Source organism: Canis aureus, chromosome 5 (genome assembly GCF_053574225.1).
Source record: "Canis aureus isolate CA01 chromosome 5, VMU_Caureus_v.1.0, whole genome shotgun sequence".
NCBI lineage: Eukaryota > Metazoa > Chordata > Mammalia > Carnivora > Canidae > Canis > Canis aureus.
This window is the reverse complement of record NC_135615.1, coordinates 42,652,146-42,678,972: the sequence shown is the minus strand read 5'-3', so window position 1 is coordinate 42,678,972 and position 26,827 is coordinate 42,652,146. Positions and strand designations below refer to the sequence as shown.

The window sequence follows — 26,827 nt, the reverse complement described above, 5'->3', positions numbered from 1 at the left end:
TCTTGCATTGTTCACAGATTCTTGGTTTTGCTTGGTTTAACAGTACTACTTTTGGAAAACAAGGTAAAGCAAGTCAGAGCTATCGGTATAATGTCAGTGATCAGATTCTACATCAAGGATAGTAAATAGGATTTTCCTCATCTATTTACTCTAAATTTTTTATTGTACCTGCCAGGGGGCACTGTGGTGAAGAGTCCAAGGCAGAATTTACATTTTTGAGGAGAGAACTGTGATCATTTAGCCTGCCTGCTCTGAGTATAATTTGGGAAAGAATCTTGCCAGGTATTTGCCATCCTTAATCCAGATACTATTTCTTTTCCTTTATTCACCTACCTTTTTTGCCCTACCATATAGAGCCACTAGACGGAGCTAGTTAACAAAGATTATTTTGTGAGCATCCATTATGTACCAATCCTTATGGCCTGGCATACATGGGTCTACCCTCAAAGTGCTTCCGGATTAATGTGGGAAACAATCCACGTATGCATGAAACAAAGAACCGAGATGGCACACTATGAGGTAAAGTTTTGTGTAGTTCAGAACTACTATAAATAATATTGCTGTTTGGGGGTGGGCTTGAAAAACCCATGCTGAGACAGTCTCTTCTTTTAGTTGCACCCATTTATCTTTAATGTCAGCAAACTTTAGTTGCCTTAAGTGCTTTAGCAACAAGTATTGCTCATCAGTTGATTACAACCTTCTGTTACTCATTTATAGGAGCCATCTGTGTGCCATGTCAGACCCTTAAACAGAGAAGAATAAAACATAACCCCAGTCCTCAAGACATCACAATCTACGTTATCTGATGAAGACTTACAACTGACTGAGCCTCCTTGAAAAAGGTGCCAAGTATATCAACATGCCAAGCAATAGCCAGTTACTATTATGGATTCTATCTAATATTTTTAATGAAAAGCTCTGTTTTGATGAACTCTAGTTCTGATACATAAATATGCCACCATGTCAACAACTTAACTGGCTTATCCTAGCTCAAGAAGGTACGCTTGGGTCTCCTGGAGACAGAGAAGGGGATGGGAGACACTTCCTACCACAATGGCAGGGAGATGAGTAAACATCCACTGGGCCCACGTGAAGGGACTCCTCCTACCTCTCAGGATACAGTTCTTCGTCTTCCCTCCAGGTGAGCAAGTCCAACTACAGAAGTGCAGATATGGGGCACCTGGGTGGCTCAGTCGGTTAAGAGTCTGCCTTCAGCTCAGGTCATGGTCCCAGGGTCCCGTGAATAGAGCCCATTGTCCGGCTCCCTGCTCAGCGAGGAGTCTGCTTCTCCCACTCTCTTCCCCCCTCATGCTTGCATGCTTCTCACTCTCTCTGAAATAAATAAATCAAAATCATTTTTTTAAAGATTTTATTTATTTACGAGCGACACAGAGAGAGAGAGAGAGGCAGAGACACAGGCAGAGGGAGAAGCAGGCTCCATGCAGGGAGCCCGACATGGGACTCGATACCGGGTCTCCAGGGTCATGCCCTGGGCTGAAGGCGGTGCTAAACCGCTGAGCCACCTGGGCTGCCCAATAAATCAAAATCTTAAAAAAAAAAAAAAAAAAGTGCAGATATGCAGTCAAATGCATACCTACCACATGGCTAAAGATTTGTGTCAAGTGGCTGATGAATCATGCTTATTTTATTTAAGCAACTCAGTAGTTGCATATGGAACATGAGGTTGAATTGTTGTTTTCTTCTCACTGAAAATGCTCCAGATAAAAATCCGTTTGAACAAATACATTTCTTTTGCATGCAGACACACTTATACGTATAAAGTCGTTGGTTTTGATCAAAAGCATCTATATCAAATTATCACTGAAAAAAAAATGATCAATGGTAACCTGTGCCTGTAATTACTATAAAACTTTGAGAACGAAGGCCACTACATCTATGTCATCTATGTGAAGTTCCATATGACACTTCTTTTTTAGAATTTCAGAAGATGGGGGCACGTGGGTGGCTCAGTGGTTGAGCATCTGCCTTTGGCTCAGGGCGTGATCCCGGGGTCCTGGGATTGAGTCCCACATTAGGCTCCCCGCAGGGAGCCTGCTTCTCCCTCTGCCTGTATCTGACTCTCTCCATGTACCTCATGATTAAATAAATAAAATCTTTAAAAAATATATATTTTTTTTGGAGGAGGAAGAAACACAGAACTACTTAAAACCATCTCAGGAACAGGATTTTTATTCCATTATGAGATAATGTACTCTGTAAATTATTTTGTCCTAACTAGAAATGCACAAACAAATCTAAAATTTAATTATGGCATCTGATCAATTCTGTCTACTTTCTCCTTACTTCATTGATTTTATTGTCTTGCTTTTAATTTAATTTTGCCTTTAATTTATACCACCATCTACTTTCATACAGCACAGGATATAAACTGAAAATTGTCAGAATGCACATTAAGGATTTTTAGTGCTACTACAGGAAAGTGCGTAGAAAAAGACCCTAAATAAAAATAAGACAAAACTATGAGTGTGTATCTTGACAATTTCACTTCTGAAGGGGTTTCTCACATGCCAGGTGGAAAGTTATTGACCCAGGGCAAAGGCAACAGTCAATGAGAGCCCTAATGTTTCACAGCCCTGGACAGTTAAAGACCAACTTACAGAGAGTTTGTAAGGTGTGACTTGTCTGTTTTTTTTGTTTTTTTGTTTTGTTTTGTTTTGTTTTTTCTGCTTGATAGTACAAGAAAAACCCAAAGATTGGGACTTTGTCCTGCATACAAATGAACCCATCTGATTTCTAACCTACAAACTTCAGTCCATCCTACCTTGTCCCAACCTTTCTTGAATCAGCTTAGTTGTTGTTCTCCTGTTTTAATTAATGAGGTATGGAACACTTTGACATATGTTCATTTATTTGTGTGACATTTTTAGCAATTTGATAAGAGTACTTTTTCAAAAGGCCTTTTAAGGGACATTGAGACAAGACAGGGTCCTTGCTCTCAATGAACTTACAGTAAAGTAAGACAGATCAGTCCTGGGAACAATGAAATAGAAATCAATCCAGGCAGGCGACTGAGCAGCTCAGTGATTAAGTGGCTGACTTTGGCTCAGGTCATGATCTCAGGGTCCTGGGATGGAGCTGCGCAATGGGCTCCCCTCTCAGCAGGCAGTTTGCTTTTCCCTTTCTCTCTGTCCCTCCCCCGTTTATTCTCTCTCAAATAAATAAAATCATTAAAAAAAAAAAAAGAAATCAATCCAGGATGACTAAAAGCCATGAGGATGCCACAAACCGTAAATATCTTGAGTTAATGTCTCATTCCAGACCTGCTCCTTCTCCGGTTCCCCTCAGTGAGAGATGCTAGATGAAATTATCCTGGATTCATAGCCTTCATTCTCTCCTGCTCTTCCCTTCCCCTCCCCATCCAATCCTTCACAAGTTCCAGGGACTTCAGGAATCCCACCTGTCGGTCTTCTATTTTTCGTCACGTCTACTAAAAGCTTCTCACCTGAATTCTTGCAGCAGCTTCCTGGTAAAATGAATTGCTTCCAGTTGTGCCCTCTTTGAGTATGCTCTACAGGGGCACCTGGCTGGATTAGTCAGGGAAGCTTTCACTCTTGATCTCGGGGTCATGGGTTCAAACCCCATGTTGGGCGTAGAGCTAAAAAAATTCTAATAGAAAGATAATGAAAATACCTTACTTGTTTCCCTCTTGATTTAATGTGCAGATCAGACCAGGTTGTTCTGATTGTTAAAATCCCTTCCTGGTTTCCCATGCCTACCTGGGGTTAACTCTCAAATGCTTATTGAGCTTAACATGCTTATTGAGCTTAAACATGGGAGTGGGAACTGAGGTAAGACACTGCCGCCAATACAAGGCTGCTATTTTATCTAACTGAACTCTAGAAAACAAGGCTCACGTTTTCTCCTTAACATGGCCACTTATGTCCAGGATAAATCTTATGTTTAAAGATTCAGCTTAGGCATCATCTTCAAGAGTTGAGCAAAATACCCATTTTGTTCTCCCAAAGCATGTATGTGTACCTAGCTTGTCATTTACCACGTGTATTAAAATCACTTGCTCTGTTCAACCCCACCATACCCCCAATGAAATCAGAGTTATTTGAAGGCACAGAAGAGGCCTTTTTCAGCTTGTCACATAGTTTTGACTACTAGCCCAGTCTCACTATATTATTCTAATTCTGTGGGAATTATGTATGGGACTGTGGACGGAGAAATCCCTTCTTGTTTAGATGATGAAAGAAGACTCCCTGAAGTTGGAAATAGGTAAATTGGGCCATTTTGGGGAAAGTTATTTTGTTGTTGTTTCTGGGTTTTTGTTTTCTTATTTCCTTGTTTTTTTTCCTTTTTTTTTTTCTTTTCCCTCTTTTCCTTTTGGAAGGAGAGTTTTATTCCGTAAACCAAAAGCTCTTCAGAAAACAAATGCAAAAAAATACCTTCCTTGCTTGCCTCAGCTTATCCTCCTGGCTGAAGCTCTCTATCCTCCTGCATTTTACTGTCTGACCACAGGAGGGGAGCATTGTCCAAAAGTCCAGGAAAAAGTGTTAACTCCAGGAAAATCCGAAGCTGATGTTAGGCGGTATTTTGTGTCCCTTGGTTTCGTGTTGCTCTTCTGCACACCCATGTGGAAGCAATAATCTAAAGAGAAGCACAGCCTCTTCCACTCTCCTACTATGGTTTCTCACTGTCCTGAGTTTTGCAGCCTTCCCTTTACTTCTGGGAGGCTGAGTTGTCCTTACCCAGGCAGCAAATTCATTTGCAAACACAAAGGCTCAGAGAAACTTAGCGACCAATTACACAGCCTCCAAATATTCCAAACTCGCTCAGACGCCAGACAGAAGGGGTCAAGGCAGTTCATCAGATTCACTCCCTAATTCTCCACCTCTGAAGCAAGCTCTCCCCAGGGAACAGACAAGAGAAGGTATGTTATTGTGTCTAGAGTTTCTCTATGTGAGTGCACTTGAAATTTTTTTTAATAACAATATTATGTTTTAAATATCTTAGCCAAAACATATTATGTTTCTTAAAGGAATTTTTGGAGGGAAAAAAGAGGGATTTTGTTCTTAAAAAACATTTACCTCCCAAGAAGCATGAAAAACGGCAACAATTTCTTGTTGTTTGCACAAAACATTGGCTAATTGAGCTTTTATTCCACTAGTGGGCCATTCTTAACCATAAAGAGCATTTTGTAAGTCACTGTGTAATCGACCAAGAATCCCTGTTGCTTAGCACTAGGGTCTCCATAGTTGTGTAGGGGCTGCTAAGGGAAAGTGCGGCCTAAAGTTAGCCGGGTGCTCTGATTTTCTTTTATTTTTTTATTTTTTAAGATTTTATTTATTTATTCATGAGAGACAGAGAGAGACAGAGATACAGGCAGAGAAGCAGGCTCCATGCAGGGAGCCCGACGCGGGACTCGATCCGGGACTCCAGGATCACGCCCTGGGCCAAAGACAGGCGCTAAACCGCTGAGCCACCCAGGGATCCCCCTGATTTTCTTTTAATTACCGATGACAGTAAAGCAGAGTCACAATCATGTTGGTCTTTTCTCTTTATGACCTATTTATCTTTTTTTCTTGCTGAAAAAGGCATTATGTGTCTGGAAGCCCGACAGACTGGGACCCAGTCTGGTCTCTGCTGCCGGGTATGTGGTATTCAGTAAGTAACGGAACCATCCCAAGCCTCCCTTTTTTATAAAATGGATAATCAAATCATTTGCCCTGTTGGGCTGTTGTCAGAATTACATGAGACCTGTAGCAAGATTAACACAAAAAGTTTTAATGCACGACTGCTATGTAAGGGCTCAGTCATTGGCAAGCTCCATAAATCACATTTTTATTATTTGTTACATTTGAAGTTCATTTGTGAGTGTGGAAGGAAAAAGTACAGGGGATAATACAAGTGCATAAAATATGAAAGAACGGTAGTAGTATGACATGCCAGCCTTCACAGTCCTCTGACTCCCGCCACGCTGACAAAAAAGGAAAACATATGCAGCCAGAATATTGCAATGTTCAGTCAATAAGTAGTGATTTATGTATAGGATCAAGCAGAAGTCTTCCTGCCTGGACAAGAGTTAATAGGCTGTGGAAGGGAGAGCAAGCAAGGAGCTGGGCAAATCCCTGGGAACATACCAAGAATCAGGCCCTGTGGGGAAGCCTGTGCGATGCTCTTGCAGTACCTCCTTGGCACCACAGGGAGGCACTGAAAGGACCCTCAGGGGCCTGATGCATCTCTAGCTCTGCTATCCCTGACCATTTTTCTTTGTGTACATCACAAAAAGAGTTTTTTTAAGATCTAGAAGACATCTTAAACATTTATTCATCTATTTATTCTTTTATTTTTCAACATTTATTGAATAGCTACCATGTAGCAGGCATGCCTGTGTGTAAATGAGAATACTTGCATGACTTGACTATTGGCAGAAGTAATGCATAGCAGAGCCAAGACACGGCCCAGATCATCTGATTCCAAGTTTAGTGAACTTTCCCCCTCAAATATATATATAATTAGTTCATGTAATTAAGGCATTGTATTATACATTATTTAATCCTATATAATATGTACTTAAATTAATACAGTTATCAATATAACTAACATGTAATTAATTATCAATTAAATGAATAGTAATATACAACGGCTGAGCCCCTGCTATGTGTCAGGAATTTTTATGCACTTTTTCATATGTTATATGACCTCTAGAGTGATCTTATGAATCCCAACACTGTTCCCCATTAGCTCTGTGACCTTAACCAAGTTAATGAATGTCTCTAAAGCTCAATTTTCTCATTCATAAAATGGAAATAATGCAACTTACCTGGCAAGGTTATGATTAGGATTAAAGTGAAATAAAATAAAGCATTATTAAGCTACATAAAACACCCCATACACAGAGTGCCTGCCAGGCTCAGTAGCTAGAGCATGCGACTCTTGATCTCAGGGTTGTAAGTTTGAGCCCCACACTGCATGTAGAGATTATGTGAAAAAAAATTAAATCTTAAAAAAAAAAGAGAGAGAGAGGGCAGCCCTGGTGGCTCAGTGGTTTAGTGCCGCCTTCAGTCCAGGGCCTGATCCTGGAGACCTGAGATCGAGTCCCACATCGGTCTCCCTGCATGGAGCCTGCTTCTCCTTCTTCCTGTGTCTCTGCCTGTCTCCCCTCTCTCTCTCTGTCTCTCATGAATAAATAAATAAAATCTTTAAAAAAAAAGAGAGAGAGAGAGAGAGAGAGACCTGGGTGGCTCAGCAGTTGAGCCTTGAGCTCAGGGCGTGATCCCGGAGTCCTGGGATCAAGTCCCACAACAGGTTCCCTGCATGGAGCCTGCTTCTCCCTCTGCCTGTGTCTCTGCCCCTCTCTCTGTATGTCTCTCATGAATAAATAAATAAAATCTTTAAAAAAAAATTAGTCAGAGGGGCATCATAAGAATAGGAGGCCCCACAGGCATTCAAGCAATTGGGGTTTATATGCCCTCCAGAACTAAGAAGAGGATGGAGGTCTGGGACTTCAAAAGCAAGGAAGACAATTCACAGAAAGATGGAAAAGAGTAAAGGTTCAGTAAACAAATGTTTGCTAGGCCATATAAAAACAGTGGGACATAGAAATAAATGTTAACAAATGTACTTTGCCAAGTCCTCCCCAGTCTACCACTCCTAGTTCATATTGTACTGAACTTATCTGTGATGATCGGTCCCTTTTGGAAAGAGGAAACTCTATCTAAACTCTTGTAGGCAGTTAGAAGGAAAGTCAAAGTTTTTTCCTGAGTCTTCTGTTTCTTAAAAATAATTAGTCCCAGGGGGATCCCTGGGTGGCTCAGCGGTTTAGCGCCTGCCTTTGGCACAGGGCGTAATCCTGGAATCCCGGGATCGAGTCTCACATCAAGTCCCACATCGAGTCCCACATCGAGTCCCACATTGAGCTCCCTGCATGGAGCCTGCTTCTCTCTCTGCCTCTCTCTCTCTCTCTCTGTGTCTCTCATGAATAAATAAATAAAATGTTAAAAAAATAATTAGTCCCAAATAATCCACATGCTGAAGAGACACATTTGAGGTGGGAAATTTTGCTCCCCTCTAACAGTGAGTCTGCAAATGTCTGTTAAATGAGTGACATATATAGACAAGGGGAGAATACAGAATAGAAAGTTAAATCATTGTTTTTACTCTCTTTTTTTGCCTACAATTAATATACTATTAAAAAAACAAAACAAAACCACAGACCCAAGATGGAGTCACTTATGCTAGTCCAGATCACCAAACAGGGGCTTACTACCTACCTAACTACAGTTTCAACCTCTCCCCAGAAGCATAGTCTTAATGCATCAGTCAGGAATTTCCTGGTCAGCAGCACCAATGGGGCAATCTGCCATGTGGGCCTTCTCCATCCCCACCTCCACCCAACAAAGAAAGATGAGGTAATCTGCATGATAAGACTCCCTGCTCTTCCCCCTAAGGGAAAGTGACCTTGCCTGAAACAACCCTTCCTTTCTTTTTGCCAACAACTTCCTTGCCCCACCCTCTTTCCTATAAAAAAAACAAACAACTTCCTTTAAAAAAAAAAAAAAAAAGATTTTATTTATTTATTCATGAAAGACAGAGAGAGAGAGAGGCAGAGACATAGGCAGAGGGAGAAGCAGGTTCCATGCAGGGAGCCCGATGTGGGACTTGATCCCCAGTCTCCAGGATCATGCCCTGGGCTGAAGGCAGGTGCTCAACCACTGAGCCACCCAGGCATCCCAAACCTTCCTTTTTTAAAAAAAATAAAGATTTTATTTATTCATGAGACACACACAGAGAGGCAGAGACATAGGCAGAGGGAGAAGCAGGCTCCGTGCAGGGAGCCTGACGTGGGACTCAATCCCGGGTCTCCAGGATCACACCCTGGGCTGAAGGCAGGTGCTCAACCACTGAGCCACCCAGGCATCCCCCAAACCTTCCATTTTGTACAACTTTTCAGTACTGCCTGCTACTGGCATGGTGAGATGGTGCCCCATTCATGATTTGCCTTATAAAGCCAATTAGATCTTCAAATTTTCTCACTCGAATTGTTCTTCTTTAGCAATACTAAGATTAAGAGGAAACAGAGCTAACATATTAATTAAAGGTAATAGGATATGGCCCTTCACTATATAAAAGCTTGTATATTCACATTGTTACCTGCAAAGAATCTCTTTGGCTTTCTGCTTCTTTTGAAATATAAAACAAGGTTCTCTTCCCCATTCCCATGATCTCCTTTAACAGAGAGGCCCCCGGCAGCTCTAGAGATAGAAGGATGGGACAGGGGGAGCGAAGGCAATGCTGGCTGGCCCTGTGTGTGGGTAAAACCCACAGCTGCCTGCCCTATTTTTTTTTTTTTAAGATTGTATTTATTTATTCATAAGAGACACAGAGACAGAGGCAGAGACAGAGGCAGAGGGAGAAGCAGGCTCCATGCAGGGAGTCTGACGTGGGACTCGATCCCGGGACTCCAGGATCAGGCCCTGGACTGCAGGCCGCGCTAAACCGCTGAGCCACCAGGGCTGCCCAGCTGCCTGCCCTATTACTCCTTCAAACCTCAAACACCTTTTCTGCTGCTTATTTTTCACATGACCTCAAATATTCTCCTGGAGTTAAAAATAAATATTTATTCAGGAAAGTCTCTGGGCATAATGGAAGTGAGTTATCCAGAAAGGCCATATGTTAAAGTATTAGAATCCATTAACAAAAAAACTTTCATTGGATTATCTAGCTGCCCTGTTTTATAACCCTGAGGGAAAAAAAACCATCATGAATAATAAAGGAATGTCTCACGAGGGAATAAGGTTTTACAGAGAGATGCAGATGAGAAGAGGTATATGGGGAACTAGGATTAGCCAAGACAACTGCACATGACATAAATGCCACGTGAACAATGGTATGCTGGTAAGCAGGCTCTCGGAAGAGAGGTGAAGCCCTCTTTTATACTCATTACAGATTTCTCAAAGATCAACATTTCTACCATGGCTGATTTCAAGCTACCAATGATAAAATTCCTGAATATTTAACAGTTGGCCTTCAGAGTTGGTACAAGCCAACTCAAGCACATCATTACCAGTAATTTTGCAGGTAACCTCTTGCCAATTTGTTTCCATATGACTGATAAGTATGTGATTTTTCTTTTTTTTTTTCAAGATTTTATTTATTTATTCATGAGAGACACACACAGAGAGAGAGGCAGAGACAGGCAGAGGGAGAAGCAGGCCCCATGCAGGGAGCCCGAAGTGGGACTTAATCCTGGGGCTCCAGGATCACACCCTGGGCCTAAGGCGGCGCTAAACCGCTGAGCCACCTGGGCTGCCCTGATATGATTTTTCAAAGTAGGTATGTGTTTATCCCTATAAAGTACAATGTGCTCTGTACTCTACCCAAGTAGCAGTGCTTGATGAGGAATTAACAGAGTTACGATAGTTACCACAAAACAGTACATGTAAAAACTGGTGACCTTTAAAAGAAGTCTGTAGTTTGTACTATACCAATGGTAATTTCCTGGTTTCGCCATGTTATTGTAGTTTTAGAAGTTGTTACCATAGGGGTGACTAGGTGGCTCAGTCGGTTGGGTGGCTGGCTCCTGGTTTTGGCTCAGGTCATGATCTCTGGGTCCTGGGATCGAGCCCTGCATTGCGCTCCATGCTCAGTGGAGCTTAAGGATTCTCTCCTTAAGGATTCTCTCTCACCCTCTCCCATATCCCCTCTCACTGCTCATGTACTCTCACTCTCTCTCTCTCAAATAAATAAATAAATCTTAAAAAAAAAAAAAAAAAAAAAAAAAGGGGATCCCTGGGTGGCGCAGCGGTTTGGCGCCTGCCTTTGGCCCAGGGCGCGATCCTGGAGACCCGGGATCGAATCCCACGTCGGGCTCCCGGTGCATGGAGCCTGCTTCTCCCTCTGCCTGTGTCTCTGCCTCTCTCTCTCTCTCTCTCTCTGTGGGACTATCATAAATAAATAAATTAAAAAAAAAAAAAAGAAGATTTAGATTTAAAAAAAAAAAAAAAAAAAAAAGACTGTTTACCATAGGAAGAAGCTGCATGGGACTCTGAACAATTTTCAAACTTAAAATTTATAATTTTTTTAAAGATGTTTATTTATTCATAGAGACAGAGAGAGAGAGAGAGAGGCAGAGACACAGGCAGAGGGAGAAGCAGGCTCCACACAGGGAGCCCGAGGTGGGACTTGATCCAGGGTCTCCAGGATCACACCCCGGGCTTCAGGTGGCGCTAAACCGCTGTGCCATCGGAGCTGCCCAAATTTATAATTTTTTTAAGTTGGGGGAAAAAAACCCTCAAACAATATAGGAAAATAGAAAAATGACAGTAAAATTTAACCCCAAATTGTACCGCATAGAAATTATCATCATTATCAGTAGGTAGACATCATCCTAGACATCTTTCTGTGTAGATATATAGGTGTATGGGTAAAGGTTGAGTTTATTTTTAGGGAAATCGAGTTCTATCATAGATCCTATTTTTAGATACCTGTAAATAATTATATTTGAATTTAACAAAAAAACCTGATGTTAAACAGTAAGAATTAGTGAACTTGACTTAACATGATGAGCACTTAGTAATGTATCAAATTGTTGAATCACTGTATTGTACACTTAAAACTAATGTAACACTGTATATTAAATATACTGAAATGTTATTTATTTATTTTTTAAAGATTTTACCTATTCATTTGAGAGTGAGAGAGAGCACAAGCAGGGGGAGGGGCAGAGGGAGAGGGAGAAACAGACTCCCCACTGAGCAGGGAGCCCAATATGGGGCTTGATTCCAAGACTCTGGGATCATGACCTGAACCAAAGGCAGACACTTAACTAAGCCACCCAGGTGCCCCAAGTATACTGAAATTTTAAAAACAAATAAATTTTTACAAATCAGTAAACTTGAAATAAGTTTGCTGTTGACACACACACACACACAGACACACACACACACACACACAGAATGTAGTATCATATTTCTTAAATGACCAGAGCCTGCGGGACCATTTCTTAGGCCTTAAAATTAAGGCCCCTAAAATTACAGGTTAAGTTCTATTTCCTGTTCTCAAAGATAATACCACTAAGAAAGGAAGCATCAGGAGAGCCAGCCCACTAAGGTTTCAGAAAAGAATGCAAAAAAACACTGAGCGTTAATTCATCCTTCAAAACATCTTAGAATCTTGACTGACAACTTTTTTTTTCTGTATTTAACTCTTTGCTTTCTTTCATAGCTAAAGGTTTTTGTCTGTTTGTTTACTTATTTGTGAGAGAGAGCACAAGGGAGGAGAGCAGAGAGAGGGAGAAGCAGACACCCCACTGAGCAGGGAGCCTCAGCTCTATCCCAGGACCCTGAGATCATGACCTGAACTAAAGGTAGACACTTAAACTGAGCCACCCAGGCACCCCTCATAGTTAAAGCTTTTAACTGTACTGTCCACTATATAGCTCCTAAGGCTACCAGTGCTGTAATACAATATTAATGAAAAATAACGAAAAATATTTAGTATTCGTGGTTTGTCACAGAATTCACTTTGCTTCATATTTCAATGAAATAATAAAATCAGGGATGCCCGAGTGGCTCAGTGGTTAAACTCCTGCCTTTGGCCCAGGGTGTGATCCTGGAGTCCTGGGATCGAGTCCCACGTCAGGCTCCCTGCATTGAGCCTGCTTCTCCCTCTGCCTGTGTCTCTGCTTCTCTCTGTGTGTCTCTCATAAATAAAATAAAATCTTAAAATAAATAAATAAATAAATAAATAAAATAATAAATAAAATCATCTTACAGATGGAGCAAACTTTATCATTTTAAAAGCTCTGTACACTTTTTTTCTTTAAAGTAGACTCCATGCCCAGCATGGAGCCCAACACAGGGCTTGAACTCATGACCCTGAGATCGAGACCTGAACTGAGATTAAGAATTGAATGTTTAACCAACTGAGCCACCCAGGTGCCCCAGTTCTGCATACTGTTTACCTCCTCAGAATGTCATAGCTACACCATACAGGAGTCCGGCCTGATATTTCACCACCATTTTACAAGTAGTAAGAGTGAAGCTCACAGAAGGTGAGCAACTTGCCTATAATCATAGGAGTAAGTGGAAGGGCCATAGAGTTTTACAGATTTTTGGACTTTCGCCCTTTCTATCACATGTTAATAGAGGCTTAGTATGGGGTACCTGGGTGGCACAGTTGGTTTAAGCTGCTGACCCTTGGTTTTGGCCCAGGTTGTGATCCCAGGGTCATAAGATTGAGTCTTGGGTTGGGCTCTGCACTCAGTGAGGAGTCTGCTTAGAAGTCTTTCTCTCTCTCCCTCTGCCCCCTACTAAAATAAATAAATTTTTACAATAAAAGAGAGACTTAATATGACTTTAGGACCTTTTAAGACCCCAAAATGGGTTTAATACAGCTTGTAATATATCAAGAAATTAAACAACAAAAAAGAAATTAAACATAAACCGAATTGAAATTTTTTAACTTCCCCAAAAGAAAAATATTTCAAATTTACTAAAAGGCAGTAGAGGGCAGCCCCGGTGGCCCAGCAGTTTAGTGCCACCTTCAGCCCAGGGCGTGATCCTGGAGACCCAGGATCGAGTCCCATGTCAGGCTCCCTACATGGAGCCTGTTTCTCTCTCTGCCTGTGTCTCTGCCTCTCTCTCTGTGTCTCTCATGAATAAATAAATAAAATCTTAAAAAAAAATAAAAGGCAGTAGGATAAAAAATCATATTAGTATATAAAAATCATATTAGTATATAAGAAATCATATAAGATTCTGTCTTATAGAGTAGGATCCAAGGAAATGGAACAGGGGACAAATAGGCTTTTTAAATTTTGCATAAGGAAAATAATAATAATGGATAATATTTTAGAGATATCATGGCACTGTGCTAAGTATTTATTTGTACTTTCTAGTACTTACTGATCCACTGATGTAGATATGATTATTATCCCAGTTTTGCTAACAAATAAACTAAGGTTTGAAGAGATCAAACAAGTAGGCAGTAACAAAAGAGAAGCAAAATAAAGGATCTGGGATTTGAGCCCATGTTTGTCTGATGCAAAATCCTGCATTTTTAACCAGAATGGGGCTATATTATACTCTGTGGAGAATAGAGGGAGACTAAACAAACAATCAAAACCCAAGACTAATTAGAGTACAAGTGAAAAAGAAGGAAAGTTGACCTCTGGGATTGTCTTATATTCTCTGCCTCTTTGTCCTATTCCTTCCCCTCTCCAGTGACCCAAAGCCACTGGATTCTATTTTTTCTCATCCCTATCTAAAGTTGCCATCTAAAAAGTGTCTGGATCTCGTTTAAGAGAAAGGATGAGTGACTCTTGACAGCTTTGAAAGTTGTTGCTTCTGGAGCTTTAGGTCAAACATTTAGTTCATTCTTTGGAGGCTTAAATTGCTTAGATTCGGGACCTAGAGATTTGGGATAGAAAAGAACAATTCTAAAAAATATAGTATCTAGTCAGTTTATTTTTTATGAATCCCAGGACAATTAAATGGAGGAGCAACAGTCTTGTAAACAACGGTGCTAGGACAACTGGGTATGTATATATAAAAGAATTAATGGGGGGGTACCTGGATGACTCAGTCAGTTAAATGTCTAACTCTTGCTTTTGGCTCAGGTCATGATCTCAGGGTTGTGAGATTGAGCGCCGTGTTGGGCTCTGTGCTGGGCATGGAGTTTGCTTCAGATTCTCTTTCTCCATCCCCCTCTACCTGCCCTTTCTCTCACTCTCTCTCTCTCTACATCTCCCCTGGCCCCCCAAAAAAGAATGAATGTGGACTCTTACTTCACACCATAAGTAAAAATTAATTCAGAATGTATCATTGACCTAAAATTAATTCAGAATATATCATTGACCTAATTCAGAATGTATCATTGTAAGAACTAAAACTATGAAACTCTAAGCAGAAAGGTTTAAATCTTCATACTTTTGGATTAGGCACTGAAATATGGCACCAATATGGGTATGGCACCAAAAGCATAAGGAACAACAGCAAAAAATAGTTAAACTGGAGATGATCAAAATTTTAAAAATTTGTGCCTCAAAAGATACTCACAAGAAAGTGAAAAGACAACCCATAGAATAAAAGGAATTTTGGAAACTCATATACCTGATAAGGGACATGTATCTAAAATATATAAAGAAATCGTCCAACTCAGTAATAAAAAGCAATAACTCAATTAAAAAGTTAACAAAAGATCTAAATAGTTCACTAACAAAGATATATACATGGCCAATAAGAACACAAAAATATGCTCATCATCATTAGACATCCGGGAAATATAAATCACAATGAGATGCCACTTTTTACCTAGTATGATAATTTTGATCAAAAAGAAAGATAACAAGAACTATTGGCAAGAATGTGAAGAAATTGGAGCTTTTTTATACTCCTGGTGGAAATGTAAATTGGTATAGCCATTTTGGAAAACAGTGTGCAGTTCCTCAAATGGTTAAACATACAGTTACCATATTACCTAATGATTGGCATATACCCAAGAGAATAGATAACTTGTTCACACAAATATATGCATATGAATATTCATAGTAGGATTATTAATAATAGCCAAAAAGTAGATCTACCCAAATATCTAGCAACCGATGAATAGATAAATAAAATGTGGTATAACTATACATGGGAGTACTATTTGGCAATAATGAAGTAGTAAATACATGCTAAAATGTGGATGGACCTTGTGAACATTAAGCTAAGTGAAAGAAGCCCATCATAAAGGGCTAAATATTTTATAATTCCATTTATATAAGAAGTCCAGAATAGGCAAATCTATAGAGATGATAAATAGATTAGTGGTCGGTCACCTAGGACTGGGTGGGATGGAAGGTTGGAAGATGAATGGCTAAGAGACAATGAGTTCTTTCTTTTTTTTTTTTTTTTTAAGATTTTATTTATTTGTTCATGGGAGACACACACAGAGAGATTCAGAGACACAGGCAGAGGGACAAGCAGGCTCCATGCAGGGAGCCTGACATGGGACTCGATCCAGGGTCTCCAGGATCACACCCTGGGCTGCAGGCGGCGCTAAACTGCTGCGCCACCGGGGCTGCCCTGAGTTCTTTCTTTTTTCTTATACTTTATTTACTTATTTGAGAGAGAGAGAGAAAAAACAAGTAGAGGAGGGGCAAAGAGAAAGGGAGAGAGAGAGAGAGAGCATCCCAAGCACCTGAGATCACAACCTGAGCTGAAATCAAGAGTCAGACTTTTTTTTTAAGATTTTATTTATTTATTCATGAGAGACAGAGAGAGAGCCAGAGACACAGGCAGAGGGAAAAGCAGGCTCCATGTAGGATGCAGGGAGCCTGACATGGGACTCGATTGGGGTCTCCAGGATCACGACCTGGACTGAAGGCAGCACTAAACCCCTGAGCCACCCGAGCTACCCAAGAGTCAGACTCTTAACTAACTGAGACACCCAAGCACCCTGAGGCAAAGAGTTTCTTTTGGGGTAATAAAAATACTCTAAAATTGTTATGGTGATGGATGCAGTACTCTGTGAATAAACTAAGAACCATTGAGGTGTACATTTCAAAAGTGTGAATTATATCTCAATAAGGCTACGTAAATATGGCAATGCAGCTGGTAGAAATATAAATTAAGACCATGATAAGATGTCATTATGTACCTATTAGGTCAGTTAAAGTGAAAAATAGTGATAATACCAAATACCATAAGGGTATGAAGAAATGGGATCTTCATCTGATGCTAATAAGTATGTAAAGTGCATAGCCACTCTGGAAAAGAGTTTGGCACTTTCTTAAAAATGTACATGCACTTACCATACAACCAACAGCCACCTTCCTGGGCATTTACCCCAGAGAAAGGAAAACTTATATCCACATGAATTTTGTACCTTATTGTTCACAGCAGCTTTATCTATAATTTCCCAAAACTGAAAGTCCTTTCAAAAGGACAATTTGTGTACACAAACTGTGGTACAACTATACTATAGCATATTGCTCAACCATGAACAGGGGATCTCAAGGGCATTGAGCTGACTGAAAATGGCCAATCTCAAAAGGCACCTACTGTGTGAGTCTATTTCTTTTTAAAGATTTTATTTATTCATGAGAGACACAGAGAGGCAGAGACATAGGCAGAGGGAGAAGCAGACTTCCTATGGGGAGCCCAAGGTGGGACTTAATCCCAGGACCCCGGTTTCACAACCTGAGCCAAAGGCAGATGCTCAACCACTGAGCCACCCAGGTGTTCCTATATGAATCTATTTACATAGCATTCTCAAAATGTCAAAATTACAGAGATGGGGAACAGATTAATAGTTGCCAGGGATTAGGAATGGTGGATCGAGAGGGATGGATGTGAAAATGAAAGAATAGCATGAGGAAAACCTTTGTGGTGATGGGATAGTTCTGTATCTTGAGTTGGGGAGTCATTACACCAACCCAAATAGGTAACAAATTACATAGAGCTGTACTTTGTGCTTATGTCATTTTTGTGATTTTGATATTATGCTATAGTTAGACAAGATAAAAATCACTGGAGAGGGGATCCCTGGGTGGTTCAGCGGTTTAGCACCTGCCTTGGGCCCAGGGCATGATCCTGGAGTCCCAGGATCAAGTCCCACATAGGGCTCCCTGCATGGAGCCTGCTTCTCCCTCTGCCTGTGTCTCTGCCTCTCCCTCTCCCTCTTCCTCTCTCTCTCTCTGTGTCCCTCATGAATAAATTTTTTACAAAAATCATTGGAGAAAACTGGATAAGGCATACACAGGAACCTATCTATACTATCTTTGCAACTTACTGTGGATCTCTAATTATTACAGAATAAGAAGTTAAATATAGGATTCCCTGGGTGGCTCAATGGTTGAGCTTCTGCCTTTGGCTCAGGGCATGATCCCGGAGTCCTGGGATCAAGTCCCACATCGGGCTCCCTGCATGGAGCCTGCTTCTCCCTATGTCTCTGCCTCTCTCTCTGTGTCTCTCATAAATAAATGAATAAAATCTTAAAAAAAAAAGAAGTTAAATATATACATGTATGTATGCCTGTGTGTGCATATATCTCGCAATATACATAAATGCATTGCCATAGATACATATATTTATATATGATGATGGTGGACACTCAAAACTCATAACCGATTTATTTAGGGTGTATGTATAAATGTATAAAAATATAAGAAAATTCATTAAAATTAAACATATTGCTCCTCACTCCTCTCAGATAACACTCAAGATAAGAACCAAGAGAAATGAGTTATCCTCTGAAGAAGTTTTAGGATCTTACATGCCTGGTCTGCACTGAAGATGTGTGCAAATAAATGGTAAACATGACTATGCTTCCTAAATTTTGCCAGCTTCTAAATACTCATCATAGTCTACGGCCATACCACCCTGAACGCGCCCGATCTCGTCTAAATATTCATCATAATTGTGGATTTTAGTTTCAAAAGATATCTAAATCATAGCTCCAGTCTCCTAGTCTAAAGGAAATGCTATGTTGCCGGAGCCATGACCTCATTTCCTTCCATAGCAGTTTCTCCCTTACGGCTCTTGTCCATGTAAAATCCCCTCCTCATACACACTATCGAGTAGCTGGTTCCCAGCCTTGGAGTAAATTCAAAACTTGTGGTTCAGAACATGCCAGCAACTGCCAGAAGGGTCCTAATCTTTCAGTTCTTGGACCATTGTGAGAAAGGGTTTGTAGCCAAGATAATCAGAGACTGACTGCACTTCTCAACACAAATCAGACAGCCAGGATGAAGGGCGTCCCCTCGGGCCTGGCTCAGGTTTTCCTCCAAACAGACTGCTTTCACTAGGTCTCAGCTGCGTGAACCTCATCCCTCGTTGGTCATTTCTCTCCCCGGCAGGAGTGGGACAAAACTGTGCAAACATGGTGGTCAGAGACAAACCAGTACTCTGTCTCTCAGGCCCTGGGGCCCACCAGTCCAGGATGGACTCAAGAGGGAAGCCCTCACTGGACTGGAACCCACCTACCCACACTTTGAACCCACCACCCAGACTTCCTGTTTCACTTCACACTGTCTAGGTATTTTCTCATTTCCCGGAAGGACTCAGACAATGCACAGCACAATCCAGTTACTAATGTTAGCATTACTACTGACGTCACCTTTTCACAAAACCTCACTATGTTCCACGAATTTATATACAGCATTAAATTTAATCATGACAACAACCATAAAATTTAGGTTCAATCATTGTCCCCATTTTCCAAACAAACTAAAACATCAGCAACAACAACAGAGATCTATATGTTTCTGAAGCCCTTGTTTTTAATGTTGCCACCATATGATCTCCCCACTGTACTGAAGAGCTTGCATTTCCCTGGTCCATGTTGTGACCACAAGACACCTGGGCTTGAACCCAGCTAAGTGACTCTCTTGCTAAATAGCACTTGCATGGCACATAGCCATCTGAGCTTCATTTGCTGACTTGTGAAAATGGAGAATGAAAATAAGGCCTGTTTCACTAAACTGTTGTGCGAATTAAATAAGATAATGAAGCATTCAAAATATTCAGCATGATACCTGACAAACAATGGACCCCAATGAATGTCTGTTAAATGAATTAAGAAATAAGCCTGTAGAAATTACCGCATGAATAGGGGACAGAAGAGACTCAGAAAATGCCAAGGACTAACAGGAGATCAGGAGTATTTGGCTGTGTGGTGCAGCTGGAGACATTTGGAAAAGAAAGCCCCATGGCTGTCTCCCAATTCGGCTGGCTGTTCTGTCTGTAGGAGTTCAGTGCTAATGAGGCCACACCTTGTGAGCAGTTCATTTGATTTGATTCCATAGGCCCCAATAACATCTTTAAGGCAGCCATTCAAAACATTGTTTTTGAGAGGGACTAATCCAAAAATACTCAGATCTGAAAAGCTCTCTCTCTACTGTAGGAAAGGGATAATTTCCTACAGAAAGCAAAAATCATAGGAGAACTCTGAGCTCCTATGGCCAGTGCTGGGCCCAGTGTTTCCTTAGCAGGTCTGGGACTTTGAGATTTCACCTACTAATAAAGATTTTTTTTTTTTTAATTTTTAAGGAATCTCTACACTCTCCATAAGGCTCAATCTCACAGCCCCAAGATCAAGTCATATGGTCCACTAACTGAGCCAGCCAAGCACCCTGAGATTTTAACTACTAATACAATAGGGGTGAAAATAGGGAGAAACTTCACAAAAGCATTTTATAAAGTAAAGGATATTTTAAGCCAAAGAATAGAAAGAACTTATCTCCATTTTTTAAGTCATACAAAATTTGATTAACATGCATCACATTGATCTTATTTTTCTTATTTTACCTCTGTTATGGAACTAACCCCAATATATGGTCTGGTGTTTGGGAATGTCTGCATTATATTATTTTGTTTCATAAAAACCCAGAAACAAAGTTATTATTTTCAGTTTATAGATGAAGAAACCAAGGTATACATAAAAAATTCCCCAAGACCTAATATATTAGACTGAGTGGGTGGGCTCAGACCCAAAACATTCAGAAATAAGAAGTTCTCATGACATAGTGCCAGCAACCTATGAGGTGCTAAATAATTTGTAAAAACCTGGGTGCCTGGGGGACTCAGTGGTTGAGCTTCTGCTTTTGGCTTGGGTTGAGGTCCCAGGGTCCTGGGATGGGGTCCTGCATCCCCACAGGAAGTCTGCTTCTCTCTCTGTCTATATCTCTACCTCTCTATGTATCTCTCATAAATAAAATTTTTTTTAAAAATTTTAAAATGTGTAAAAGCTTAGTCATAGCAAATTTTAATCTCCAGTGATATAACTATAGATACATTTTAAAAATTGAAATTTTCATCAGTTATATTTGGGGTTTTCCACTCCCCCAAAACCCAAATTACATATCTAGATACACCTGAAAGTATGGCTACTGATTTGTTATAAGGATAATATTTTATTTTATTTTATTTATTTTATTTTATTTTAAGATTTTATTTATTCATGATAGAGAGAGAGAAGCAGAGACACAGGCAGAGGGAGAAGCAGGCTCCATGCAGGAAGCCTGATGTGGGACTCGATCCCGGGTCCCCAGGATCACACCTCAAGCCAAAGGTGGCGCTAAACCGCTGAGCCACTGGGGCTGCCCAAGGATAATATTTTAATGTATATATATGGTACATGTGTATATCTATTCTCTCAAATTCTCTTGAATATATAAATACATATATATATATATATATATATATATATATATATTCTCTAAAATTAAGAGACCATAGTTTACCATTCTTTCTCTGGTTTCCTTCATTGTTCCTCCTTTTTTTTTTTAATTTTTTTTTAATTTATTTATGATAGTCACACAGAGAGAGAGAGAGAGAGGCAGAGACACAGGCAGAGGGAGAAGCAGGCTGCATGCACCGGGAGCCGACACGGGACTCGATCCCGGGTCTCCAGGATCGCGCCCTGGGCCAAAGGCAGGCGCCAAACTGCTGTGCCACCCAGGGATCCCCATTGCTTCTCCTTCTTTTCTCATGTCTAACACATACTCCACGACACTCTTAGTTCTACCCAATGCCCTGAACTTCCACACTCTGTATACTACAGTAGAAAGAGCTGGAGGAGGTGAAGTTTTTGTATGTTTTTAGAAGCAAGTTGATAATGAAAATATCTTGGAAACTCAGCTAATTGAAAGTCATACTTTACTGTAAGGTCCCAATATCATGATGAGAGTACTTCCTCCTGCTGGCTCTACCCACTCATACTTCTTAGCTCCTGAGACTTCAGAATTATTGCCCTTTGGAGCCACCACTTTATTTTTTTTTTTTAAGATTTTATTATTTATTTATTTATTTATTTATTTATTTATTTATTTATTTAAGACAGAGAGAGAGAAGCAGAGACACAGGCAGAGGGAGAAACAGGCTCTATGCAGGGAGCCTGATGCAGGACTCGATCCTGGGACTCCAGGATCACACCCTGGGCTAAATGCAGCACTAAACCAATGAGCCACTCAGGGATCCCCTGGAGCCACCACTTTAGAGCAATGCCTGATGTTACCATAATTGCTGCAAAGAATTTTTTTTTTTTTGAGAGACAGAGCACCAGTGGGTGAGAGAAGGAGCAGAGACAGGGAGAGAGAATCCCAAGCAGGCTCTGAGCTCACTGTGGAGCACAATGTGGGGGTCGAGTTCACAAACTCAAGACCATGACCCCAGCCAAAATCAAGAGTTGGACGCTTAACCAACTGAGCCACCCAGAAGCCCTGAAGAGATTATTTTTTGATGGATTAGATGCCCTGCATGCAAACCCTTGTTCTCACAGCACACATCTGGGTGAACCAGCTTACAATCAACCCCACTCTTGGGAATAACCAGGGGTAGAATTTGCAAATGCAAGTCCCACAGAGTTCTGTTCTTCAGGGTGTCAGTATGATATGGGAAACAAAGGCAAAGGAAAGAATTAAATTCCCTTACTATTTACAGCCCACTGACAAGTCCTTGAAATAGGCAGTGACTTTCCCCTGGGCGTTCAGCTGCCTCAATGTTAACACGTTGTTAAGGGCAAAACGCAATCTTAGCCTGACCACCTAGGATCCTGTAAGTCTACTTTAACATATAAATCCCTGGGCAGCCCCAGTGGCTCAGTGGTTTGGTACCACCTTCAGCCCAGGGTGTGATCCTGGAGACCCGGGATCAAGTCCCACGTCGAGCTCCCTGCATAGAGCCTGCTTCTCCCTCTGCATGTGTCTCTGCCTCTCTCTATGTGTCTCTCATGAATAAATAAATAAATCTTTAAAAAAATAATAACATATAAATTCCTTTGGAAACTTTCTTTATCTCTACCCTGCCCACCCCAAGATCCATGTTAGCAATCATCCTCCAAACAAATGGCCCAGTGATAAACATCTGAGGGGGCTCCTGACTGAGGGGGCTCCTGATTGTTGCAATTTCCAGGATCAGGCCCTGGGCCAAAGGCGGCACTAAACCGCTGAGCCACCGGGCTGCCCTAAAGCCACCTTTTTGCACTGAAGACATCTCAAGAAGTCTTTCTTGGCTGTCAGCTCCAAACCCCAACATCTTTCCTACAACAAGTATGTGTACCCTTCTGCTTCCTGACACCAAACAACAGTTACAGCAGTAGAAGCAGCAGCAAACACTTTATATTCCAATTCATTAGATGTCTCCTTTTTTTTTTTTTAAGATTTTATTTATTTATTCATGAGAGACACACACACAGAGAGAGAGAGAGAGAGAGAGAGGCAGAGACACAGGCCGAGGCGAGGCAGGCTCCATGCAGGGAACCCGATCCCAGGACTCCAGGATCACACTGTGGGCCAAAGGCAGGCGCTAACTGCTGAGCCACCCAGGGATCCCCTGGTGTTTCTTTTTTTAAAGATTTTATTTTATTTATTTATTCATGAAAGACCCACAGAGAGAGGCAGAGACACAGGGAGAGGGAGAAGCAGGCTCCCTGCAGGGAGACCAATGTGGGACTCGAGGACCATGCCCCAGGCCAAAGGCAGGCACTAAACCGTGGAGCCACCCAGGGAGCCCCCCAACTTAATAGGTTAATGCTGGATTATGTTTTCATATAGGCATGTTCTGAACCTTTATCTTACTGTTGACTAGGAATATGCCAGATATGCTGAATATATTCAGTGAAAGAACCCTTTTTTTTCTTTTTTTTTTTTTTTACAGGGCTCAGGGAGGGAACTAAATAAAAAATATTCTATACTCTTCTGGGAGAATGTGGCTTGGGCAATCATGCTCAAGGATCGATGTGCTAAACCATTATAGTTTATGAGACCTTTTCAATGAGTAAAATTCTTACTAACTTTGTACCTAGAGTAAAAAGATAAATTGCAGATGTCTTTATTCTCCCAAGCTTATGATTTCAGGACTTGGGCCTGAAATATTGTATAATTTTTCTCCTTTCCAGGACCCAAAGCCACCTCCCTCCATAAATCTATCCTCAGCTTGTTGTGCCCAAGATTGTGAATCCGAGAAACCACCAAGGAGCCGACACCGATGCAAGCACACGAGGGTTTATTAGCAAGCTCGAACTTGGGTCCAAGTGTACCCGACACAGAGGAGCAAGGACTCGGACCCCAAGAGGGGCTTCAGCTGGGTTTTATGGGCTGGTCTAGGGGACCTCCAGAAGTGAGGGAGGAATTTCTCAAGCTCTGTTTACATTCTGATATGGGGCTTTCAAGGGCGTTGAGCTCTGTTCTCATTCTAATATGGGGCAGGTTTTTTTTCCTGTAACTGAAGTGAAGTTCAGCTCTTATTCACAGGGGCCTGGGATGGCTGTACTTGTGCTAACGCTGAACTTAAGGTGGAATGGCCTTAATTTTCTCAGCCTCCACAAGCTCTAATTATAAAAGTAAGAGGTTTTGGGGTTTGGGTTTTTTTTTGTTTTTTTTTTAGGACTTTATTATTCACAGGAGACAGAGTGAGAGAGGCATCGACACAGGTAGAGGAAGAAGTAAGAAGCAGGCTCCATGCAGGGAGCCTGATGTGGGACTTGATCCCAGGACTCCGGGATCATGACCTGAGCCACCCAGGCGTCCCAAAAGTGAGAGTTTAATAAAAGCTCAAAATGTGCCAATAAGCAAGCTACATACGATATTTCATTTAATCCTCTAGTCAATCAAATAAATATAATTATTGTCCCCATTCACAAAGGATCTAAATCTTACTAGGTTAACGCATTTTTCAAGATCACTTGGATAATTATTGGAAGCAAGGTACACTGTCTACAGAGCCAGTGTCTTTCGGCAGCTGCTGCTTCTCTGCTGTTTCAGTCTGAGCACCTCCACGGATGTACCTCCTGATACCTTATCAAACCTGACCTCGTAAAAAACCTGCACATTACTCTCCATTTCTGCAGCCCCCAGTGCCTGAAAATTGTGTTGGATGTTTCATTCACTTTTTTTTTTTGAAGAGACAGAAAATTGTCAGAAGGATCAAGACATCCACAAAGAGGCAAAGGGGACTGACTGGACGTCCCACTCCAGACAAAAACTGTGTCCATCTCATTCCTTTGTGAACTGCTCCACACTTGAGGGATCTTCAGGGAACACAAAAGACTTGTGAAAAGAGAAGTCCAGCTGACTGATAAAAAAGCCTTCTCTGTGTCCCTTCCCTTGCACTTGGACCCTAGTGAATACCATTTATTTAAATAATGATCAGAACATAATAGATATGATGAGGTTGCCAAGAGCCTGTCCATTCAACTCTGCTTGACTAAGGGGGAAAAAAGAAAGAAAAAGAAAGAATGAAAAAAAACCCACTCTGACGTGGCCATGACATGCTTCATTGGGCTCACATTTCTCCAAAATGAAGTTTAAACTGGAATCCCAAGAGCTATCAGTTCTAAGGAATAAAGAAGCTGGCAGACAGACAGGACCTCCTCCCCCTCTCCAAACAAAACAAAACAACCCGAGTGGGTTAGAGAGGACTGGTGACTACTTAGGAGCAATTACCGGAGCAGTAGACCTTTGTAACATTCCCTTCCCATTATTCCCTGCAGCTGGGAGTCTGGTAGTAATGCGTGATGGGTTCTGCACTGGAAGAAGGTACCTTAACCTTCCAAGGGTAAGGAATAGGACCTTTGCTGTCCTTGAACTGAAGTTTAAAGCCTAGCTCTTGTTTGCTAAATTATGTGCTCTTGATCAAGTTAATACTGTTTCTTTGAGACCTGGTTTCTGTAGTTGATAAAGTGGAAGAGAAATGCAGCCACTAAGTTCTATGAAAATTAAATGATCGGACTGCCTGGGTGCCTCAGTGGTTGAGCACCTGCCTTTGGCTCAGGGCGTGATCCTGGAGTCCTGGGATCGAGTCCCACATTGCATGGAGCCTGCTTCTCTCTCTGCCTGTGTCTCTGTCTCTCTCTCATGAATAAATAAATTAAATCTTTTTAAAAAAATTTTTTTTTAAATTTTTTATTTATTTATGATAGTCACACACACAGAGAGAGAGAGGCAGAGACACAGGCAGAGGGAGAAGCAGGCTCCATGCACTGGGAGCCCGACGTGGGACTCGATCCCGGGTCTCCAGGATCGCGCCCTGGGCCAAAGGCAGGCGCCAAACCGCTGCGCCACCCAGGGATCCCTAAAAAATTTTAAAAAGAAAATTAAATGACCTGCTACACCTAAGGACTGTGGAATGGACAAATTTTGTTTGTTAAAGGAAGCAGAATAGCTACCATCAAAACCATGGATGAGGGCAGCCCCGGTGGCGCAGCGGTTTAGCACCGCCTGCAGCCTGGGGTGTGATCCTGGACACCCGGGATCCAGTCCCATATAGGGCTCCTGGCATGGAACCTGCTTCTCCCTCTGCCTGTGTCTTTGCCTCTCTCTGTGTGTGTCTCTTACGAATAAATAAATAAAATATTTTCTAAAAAAAACAAAAACATGGATGGTAGGGCAGCCCGGCTGGCTCAGCGGTTTCACGCTGCCTTCAGTCCAGGGCGTGATCCTGGAGACCCGAGATCAAGTCCCACATCAGTCTTGCTGCATGGAGCCTGCTTCTCCCTCTTCCTGTGTCTCTGTCTCTCTCTCTCTCTGTGTCTCATGAGTAAATAAATAAATCTTAAAAAAAAAAAAAAAAAGAAAAAAGCCATGGATGGTGCATGATTTTCTTCCAATCCCACTCTAACCCGAGAGTCCCAAACTCTCCTCCTTGGTTTTACCATAGGCCACCTACAAATTTTTAAAAGGAGCAGATAGTGCTTAGATAGTAAATGTAGATGCTGGTTGAGTCATTATATCTTGAGCTATTCGTGACAATTACAATCATTTCCAGGGAAGAGAAGTGGGGTGATTGTTGCAACTCATTATATACCAAAATTTACAAGTGTCCTGGAACACCCTGAAGTCTGACCTTTTAACTTATGGAGGCATAAATGGAGCTCC

The 26,827-nt window shown here is 41.4% G+C and overlaps 1 long non-coding RNA gene across 1 annotated transcript; it reads left to right on the top strand.

Annotated features, from left to right (window-relative positions):
* The first annotated feature begins 4,621 nt into the window (after nucleotides 1-4,621).
* Nucleotides 4,622-25,843, top strand: LOC144314070 (uncharacterized). Its single transcript, XR_013379732.1, has 3 exons — nucleotides 4,622-4,897; nucleotides 18,166-18,265; nucleotides 23,851-25,843. It is a non-coding gene; the product is annotated as an uncharacterized LOC144314070 (long non-coding RNA).
* Nucleotides 25,844-26,827: the final 984 nt, after the last annotated feature.